Here is an 8,060-nt window from a genome sequence, read left to right on the forward strand (position 1 = left end):
TCTGAATTTATAATTTACTAACTCCCTAGTTTTATTTCTTGTAATTGGTTTTATATACAGTCAGCCACAATTATCAATATCCTCTGTTATAGAATTCCTTGCAAGCTAAATTATTTCTTAATACGCATATATTTAATGCCAGGATCATTAATACTTATTCCAACATGGCAAATGCATCTAAAACTGTAGCTATATTTTCCAGGAGCAGAAAAAGTTAATCTGTTGTGCTAGGCAGAAAAGCCAATTCTCCATCGGGCATTGCCCAAGACTCCCAGGATGGAATAGTCCTTATTTAAGAATCCATTTCTGCACTCTCCGTGAGTGTGCTGGCTTTAAGGGTGGCTTGAAATCTTGTTGAGATGGAGGGAATGCATTGGATAGCTTGGACAACTTAACCTCTTCCATACAAGCCATCAGTGGCGTAACTAGGAATGTCGGGGCCCCGTGGCGAACTTTTGACATGGGGCCCTCCCCCCCAACTGACCCCCAACCGACACCGACGCCGAAGACCTCGACCGACCCCCTCCTCCACATTCCTGCGCGCTCTATTATGTCCCTTAGTGGCCCCTGAACACAGTATTATGTCCCTTAGTGACCCCTGCACTCAGTAGTATGCTCCACTGTGGACACCCATAAACAATTATTATACTCTGGAGTCTTTTCACACCCCACAGTATAATAATCGGAGACACGGGGGAATAAAAACATAAAAAACTACTGTTGTTTACCTGTCCCCCAGCTCCTACGCTGTCGCTTTCGTCCTTCTTCAATGACGTCGGACATCACATGACCCGGGACGCAGGCCAGGTTCATGTGACGTCAGAGACGTCAGACAACTAGGCCTGAGGCCTGCCCGAATCATGGAGAGGTAAGTAACAGTGTTTTTTTATGTTTCTTACCTCTCCCAGGCCTCCGATTATTATACTCGGGGGTCTGCAAAGACCCCTGAGTATAATGATAGTGCTTTTGGGGCCCGCAGTGTCACTTACCGATCCTGGCCCAGCCAGGATCAGTAAGTAAATAGGGCCCGTAAAGGCCTATTAAAAAAAATGCAGCGGTAGCGGCAGTCACCAGGCCCCCTAATGTCCCGGGCCCTGTAGCGGCCGCTACCACTGCTACCACAGTAGTTACACCATTGCAACTCATTGATTGTATGCATCCACTTTCAACTCTGCAAGGACAAGCCTGTACATCCTTGCAGAGTTAAAGGGATCCAATCATTGGAATCCCATTTTTCTCCCTAACACATAGGAATAGCCTTAGGAAAGGCTATTCTTCTCCAACCTTTAGATGTCTTCTCTGCGCCGCCATTCAGTAGAAATCCCAGTTTTCTTCTGTATGCAAATTATTTCTCTCGCAGCACTGGGGGCAGTCCCAAGCACTCAAACAGCACTGGGGGCGTCCCCAATGCTGCGAGACAACTTATTTGCATACAGAAGAAAACCGGGATTTTTACTGAATGGTGGTGTGGAGAAGGTATCTAAGGGTATGGAGAAGACTAGGCTTTCTTAAGGCTATTCCTACGTGTTAGGGAGAAAAAATGGGAATCAAATGATTGAATCGTTTTAAGCTGCTGCATGAGATTGTACAGCTGCAAAAGCAGGGAGCCAGCTGTTACAACATCTGGACCTTCCATAGAGAAGGCAGGGATGGTAATAATGAGGTAACACTGAGTACACAGCTATGGGAGTTACCATAGTGCAGCTCCCCTTCCATCCCGGGGTCAAGTAATCACTTGAATTACATAAGGAAAAATTTGAAAAAAAAAAAGCAATGTTAAAGTGCCCCTAAATTACCTTATTCGGGGCAAAATGTGTAAGAAATAATAATAAGACAAAACATTTTAACAAAGCAAAATAAAAAAAATAACACCACTGCCAAGCCCACACCAAAGGTTCAACCCACTGCCCTGGGAAACAAAACAGTATGTGTCATCTACATCAAATTTGCCATAACAGAGGGAGAAAACTATTTAATAAAAAAAAAAAATTAGCACTTACATGTTCTCAGATTTAAAATAAAATAAAAAATAACATAAAAATAAAGCCCTATTTATCACCAAAACCATTATTTTAATAATACAAACAAAAAAAAATGCTATAGTTGTCGAAACCACATGTACAAAAAAACTTGAAAATGTGTCCTGTCCTGAAGTGGTTAAAGCGGTTGTCCCATCTCAAGGATCCTATCTATACTGGTAGCTTATGGAAATTGAAGAATTTTCCTAAATATATTGCTTTAGAAATTCTGCTTTCTTTGTCTGCAATGTGACCTTATTCCTCCCATTGATTACACTGTGTTGCTATAACCATGACCTGGGAGATAGGACAAGTGACATCACTTACTCAGTGCTGGCAGGGGAATCCATTCAGCTAATTGCAGTTTGCTGATAAAGCCAAGTCTGTTATCTCTTGATGTAAACACACAGATAACACTGAGTTCTGTACAAGAATCTGCATATTATCTGCTCTGTTTAAGTGTTCTGTGCCCCGTTCAACAGGAGGTAGGAGGGGGGGAGAGACATACAGGAAGTGAGAAGCAGACACTGCATAGAGCCTGGTTGAAACACTGAGATGGGAGAACCTCTTTAAAGGGGTATTCCCACGTCGCATACTCACCAGTCTTCACTGCTGTCAAATCTTCTTTCTTCCTGGTTTCTTGCGTCATTTGGTGGGCAGGGTTTCACATGCAACTTGCCATTTAGCTCCGCCCCCAAATTAGCATGTAGCGCCGCCCACCACATAGCGTGGGGGCGGCTGAAGGGTCTGTGATGTCATCAAAGGTCCTCAAAAAACACTATATGCACAATATTGGACTATGAAGTACAGACAGGAGCAACTCCATTCTGTGTTACATACAGAGACTGCCTATCTCTGCCATAATGAACACAATTGAATTAGCTAGCCTGATAACTGGGAGAACAGATGACGTTCAGAAATGAAAGCAGCTCCTCTCCTCTATCTGATAGCAGGGAGCTAGGTCACGTGGTGTAGACGCAGGAATAGCTAGAAACACAGGTTCGCTCCCATGCACTTAGCCCCTCCTCTCTCCCCCCTGAGAGCAGCAGATACATCACTTGATTTTTGAGCAGATAAGTCAAGGGCTGTGTCAACAATTAATTGAATAAAGTAAGATAGTGGACAAACAAAGCAGTTTTGCTGAAGCAATGTATTTAGGAAAAGTCTTACATCCACATTAACAAGCAGTATAGATAGGATCCTTGTGATGGGACAACCCCTTTAAGTAAGAAATCCTCCTATCCAGAAGACCACCATCTGGTTTTGTGAACTGGACAACCTAGGATTCTTATGGGTAAGAGGATGGTTTCTCCAGTAACAGGCAGTGCATCATCCTGACAGCGGAAGCTTGATGTTGGTTGTCGTCACTTGCGATCTTACATATTATTTTTTATTTTCAGAGCACCATTAATTCCATGGTGCTGTACATTTTTACATTAATTACATGGTGCTGTACATTATTACATTAATTACATGGTGCTGTACATTATTACATTAATTCCATGGTGCTGTACATTATTACATTAATTCCATGGTGGTGTACATTTGAAGGTTTGCATACAATACACAAAATGAGTACAATATTAACAGTGAACACTAGAATGGTAAGACAGGGGGCCTTGCTACATTGAGACCTGAAGTACTAGGGGGTATCAATTTCTTGCAGTAGTCAAGGTTGGACAGAGAAAATTCCGCAACTACCATGTGTCATTTCATCACTCAGAAAGAGTGTTTATAGTATTAACCCCTTTCCGACATCATGCTGGATGTTTAAAGAGGACCTTTCACCATTTTGCCCCCTCCCTCTGCTCGCAGTACTCGTCCATAGACGAGCATTATCAGGGAGGGAGGGGGGAGTTCCTCCCGGCTCACAAAGTACAGCGCGATTGGCTGTGCTGTGAAGAAGGACATCTCTGGCTAACTGTCAGAAACGCCCTTCTGACCATAGAAGAGCTACGGTACCGGGACCGTAAGCTCTTCACACCGGGCCCAGATCGGGAAAGCCGACAGTGTGCTGAACTCAGCGCACTGTCAGCTTTCCGGCAGTATATAGAACTGCCTGTGGGCAAAATGGTGAAAGGTTCTCTTTAAAGATGGCTGCCGCTTGGGAGCCAGGTGGCCATCATAGCCGTCGTCTGTTGCCTCGGTCAAAACTGACCAAGGCATCATTTTACTGGCAGCACGTGGGTGCCGCCATTTTCCCAATGATCACTGGTACCCGGAGCAAGCTCCAGAGTCGGCGTCATGTTGCTATGACAGCTGTAAAGGCTCCAAGGCCTGTCATTCTATTTGTTCTATTTCAGGCGACTCTATGAAGCCTGGTATTTCGCAATGCATTGCAATGCATTAGCATTGTAATGCATTGCATTAGTGATCAGATCCACTGAAGTTCAAGACCCCTAGGTGGTCTAACAAATGCAAAAAAAAAAAAGTAAACAAAATATAAAAAAATTGAAATAAGTTCAAATCACCCCCCCTTTTCCTAGAACACATAAAAGTACTTAAATACTGTGAAACACATACACATTAGGTATCTCTGTGTCCAAAAATGCCTGCTCTGCAAAAATATCTTTCCCGTACGGTAAACGCCGTAGCAGGAAAAAAATAAAAAGTTCCAAACCGCCGTTTTTCACTGTTTTGTCTCTGATAAAAATTTTAATAAAAAGTGATCAAAGCAAAAGCAATTCCCTAAAGTGGCCTAACTAAAAAGTACACCTGGTCCCGCATAAAAAGAGGTACTATGCATCCCTGTACACAGAAGTATAAAAAAGTTACAGATGTCAGAATATGACGACTTTAAGAGAAAAAAAACATGTTTAACACATTTTTGGATTTGTGTTAAAGGGTTAAAATGTAAATCAAACTATATAACTTTGGTATCCTTGGAATTGCACTGAAACATAGAATACAGGTGACATGTCGTTTTGGCTGCACAGGGAAGGCCTTTAAAAAGAAGTCTGTAAGAAAGTCGCACAAATGCATTTTTTCTTCAAATCCTCCCCACTCTGAATTTTTTTCCAGCTTCCCAGTACATTGTACAGAATAAATAATGGTAGCATCATGAAGAAAAATTTGTCCTGCAAATATTAAGATTTCATATGGCTCTGACAGGGGAGAAATAAGACGCGTGGGAGGAGTTGAAAAACAAAAATCAAAAAAATGCGGCAAAAAGGGTTTAAAGGGGTTGTCCAGAATATTTTTTTGTGTTGGGAGCTGAGCTACAGTAATAGCATTTAGCCATTTTACATGGTATGGAGCTATCTGCTTACAGATTCGTACAAGTGGACAAACACTTTAAGATTAGTGACAATCGAATAGGTATTCGGTCAAATATCAGGCCGTTCGAGGTATTCGTTCCCACGAGGCATATGCAGTAAAAAATTGTATCCCCTCCCTTCCCTCCCTGGAGCGTTTTTTGCACCAATAACTGTGCAGGGGAGGTGGGACAGGAACTACGGCAACGGAGGCATTGAAAAAAATTGAAAAAACCCATTGGCTGCAAAAAACATGTGACCTCCCATTTATAAGAATGGCCGCCGCAATATTCGCTAGATTTGTGGTCAGAGATAGGGAGAGAAACATATCTGCTGAGGGCTAGATAGGCATTAGCTTCAGATAGGCAGGGAAAAACAACACTGCAATATACACTGCAATATACACTGCAGGGACAGGAGTCCAGCTTTCCACGGACGGTGGAAAACAGGGATACAGAACAGTTACTTGTTGCTATGTACGTGCAAACCAGCTTTTATTAGGGGTGTCGTCCCCCCAAAAAAAAAAATATCAGGAATACAGAGCAGTTCGTTCTTGCTATATACAGTACACTCAATCCAGATATCCAGGGTGTGCACCCCCAAAACCTAGGTGGTATACACAGAAATTCAGTCAGGCTATGTACGCTCAATCCAGTTTTTCACGGTGTGTAACCCCAAAACCTACCTGGGAGACAAAGAAATTCAGTCAGGCTATGTACGTTTTAATACTGTACCCCCCGAACCTAAGTGGGAGACACAGCAATTCAATCAGGCTATATCAGCTCAATCCAATTTTTAAGGGTCTACCCCCCCAAAGCTAAGTGGTAGACAACCGTTCATTCAGTCAGGCCATGTATGGTCAAACCTGTTTTTAATGCTGTACCCCCCAAAGCTAAGTGGGAGACACAGCAATTCAGTCACGCTATATCAGCTCAATCCAATTTTTAAGAGTCTACCCCCCAAAAGCTAAGTGTAATACACAGCAATTCAATCAGGCTTGTGTAACCCCAAAACCTACCTGGGAGACACAGCAATTCAATCAGGCTATATCAGCTCAATCCAATTTTTAAGGGTCTACCCCCCCAAAGCTAAGTGGTAGACAACCGTTCATTCAGTCAGGCCATGTATGGTCAAACCTGTTTTTAATGCTGTACCCCCCAAAGCTAAGTGGGAGACACAGCAATTCAGTCACGCTATATCAGCTCAATCCAATTTTTAAGAGTCTACCCCCCAAAAGCTAAGTGTAATACACAGCAATTCAATCAGGCTTGTGTAACCCCAAAACCTACCTGGGAGACACAGCAATTCAATCAGGCTATATCTGCTCTATCCAATTTTTAAGAGTATACCCCCCAAAGCTAAGTGGGAGACAGCCGTTCCTTCAGTCAGGCCATGTATGGTCAAACCTGTTTTTAATGCTGTACCCCCCAAAGCTAAGTGGGAGACACAGCAATTCAGTCACGCTATATCAGCTCAATCCAATGTTTTGTTCAATCCAGTATTGTTTATTCTCCATGATGTGAACTATGCCTTTGTCTCTTGAAAAGCAACCTAACATGAAGTCAGCAATGTGTGCCAGTGTGTTACTTGGCATGACTTCGCTGCCCCCAACTGTAAGGGTCACTATCCATTTCCTCCATTTTCCACTCCCTTTCACACCATCTGTGCTGAAGCAATGGGATGCACTGAACTTCACCCTCAAGCCTCATGTAGGACAGTAACATGAAATGCCACTTCATCCCCCTCATCTTCCTCTTCCAGCCAACGGTGTGAAGATGACAGGAGTGTGCTCTGAATGTTTTCTGCCTAGCAAAGGCTACTTCTCACTTACGAAAATGGCTGCACATTGACCAGTATATCAGGCACAATGGTGTAGGTTTCAAAGAACCTTTGCACCAACAAGTTGAAAACGTGGGCCATGTGTGGACCATGTTTGAGTCTGGCAAGCTCTAGATCTGCTACCAGGTTCCGGCCATTATCACATACGCAAACATGCCTGGGCCCAGGTGCAGCGGGGAAAACCATATTGCCATATCATCCTGAATGGCATCCCTGACCTCGAAGGCAGTGTGCTGTCTGTCCTCCAAGCTGATGAGCTTCAGCACGGCCTGCTGACATCTTCCCACGCCAGTGGTAAAGCGTTTCCAGCTCGTAGTTGGGGTCAAGGTTGCAGCGCAGGAGTAGACTTTCAGAGAACCCCTGCCATGAATTTTGGGCTGGAATAGGAGATAGGCCACCCCAGTTTGCACCCCAGGCCCAGACTCCACTACATTCACCCAGCCTGTCATTAAAGATAAGCAGCATCCCTGACCACAGGTGCTTGTCAGTGCATCGGTGGTCAAAGTGGACCTTGCAGCAAAGCACAGAACTCTGGGCCCAACTGATGTTATGGGACACGTGAAGGCGCAAGGCGGGGACAGCACACCAAGAGAAATAGTAACGGCTAGGCCCAGCATAGGGAGGTGCCCCAGCTGCCATCTGGTGACAGAAGGCCTGGGTATCCAGAAGCATAAACGCCAACATCTCCAGGGCCAGCAGTTTTTAGGCTTGGGCATGTGGGTGGGTTACGCTGTACTTGTGCCTGCAATGAAACGCCTGGGAGATGGGGAGTGGCTGGGAAGAGGCGCATGATGGTGCAGGCCAAAAGGGCGGATGAGGGTGAACTACCCAAAGTGTCAGAGACAGATGTGTAGGTGTCCAGGCTGGTGGGATGGACTGCAGCACCAGCACTGTAAACAGTGGAAGAGGTAGTGTCGGCAACGCCGGGCGACGATTGTCTTGCATTTGC

Source organism: Leptodactylus fuscus, chromosome 1, assembly GCF_031893055.1.
Source record: "Leptodactylus fuscus isolate aLepFus1 chromosome 1, aLepFus1.hap2, whole genome shotgun sequence".
In the NCBI taxonomy this organism is placed as follows: Eukaryota; Metazoa; Chordata; class Amphibia; order Anura; family Leptodactylidae; genus Leptodactylus; species Leptodactylus fuscus.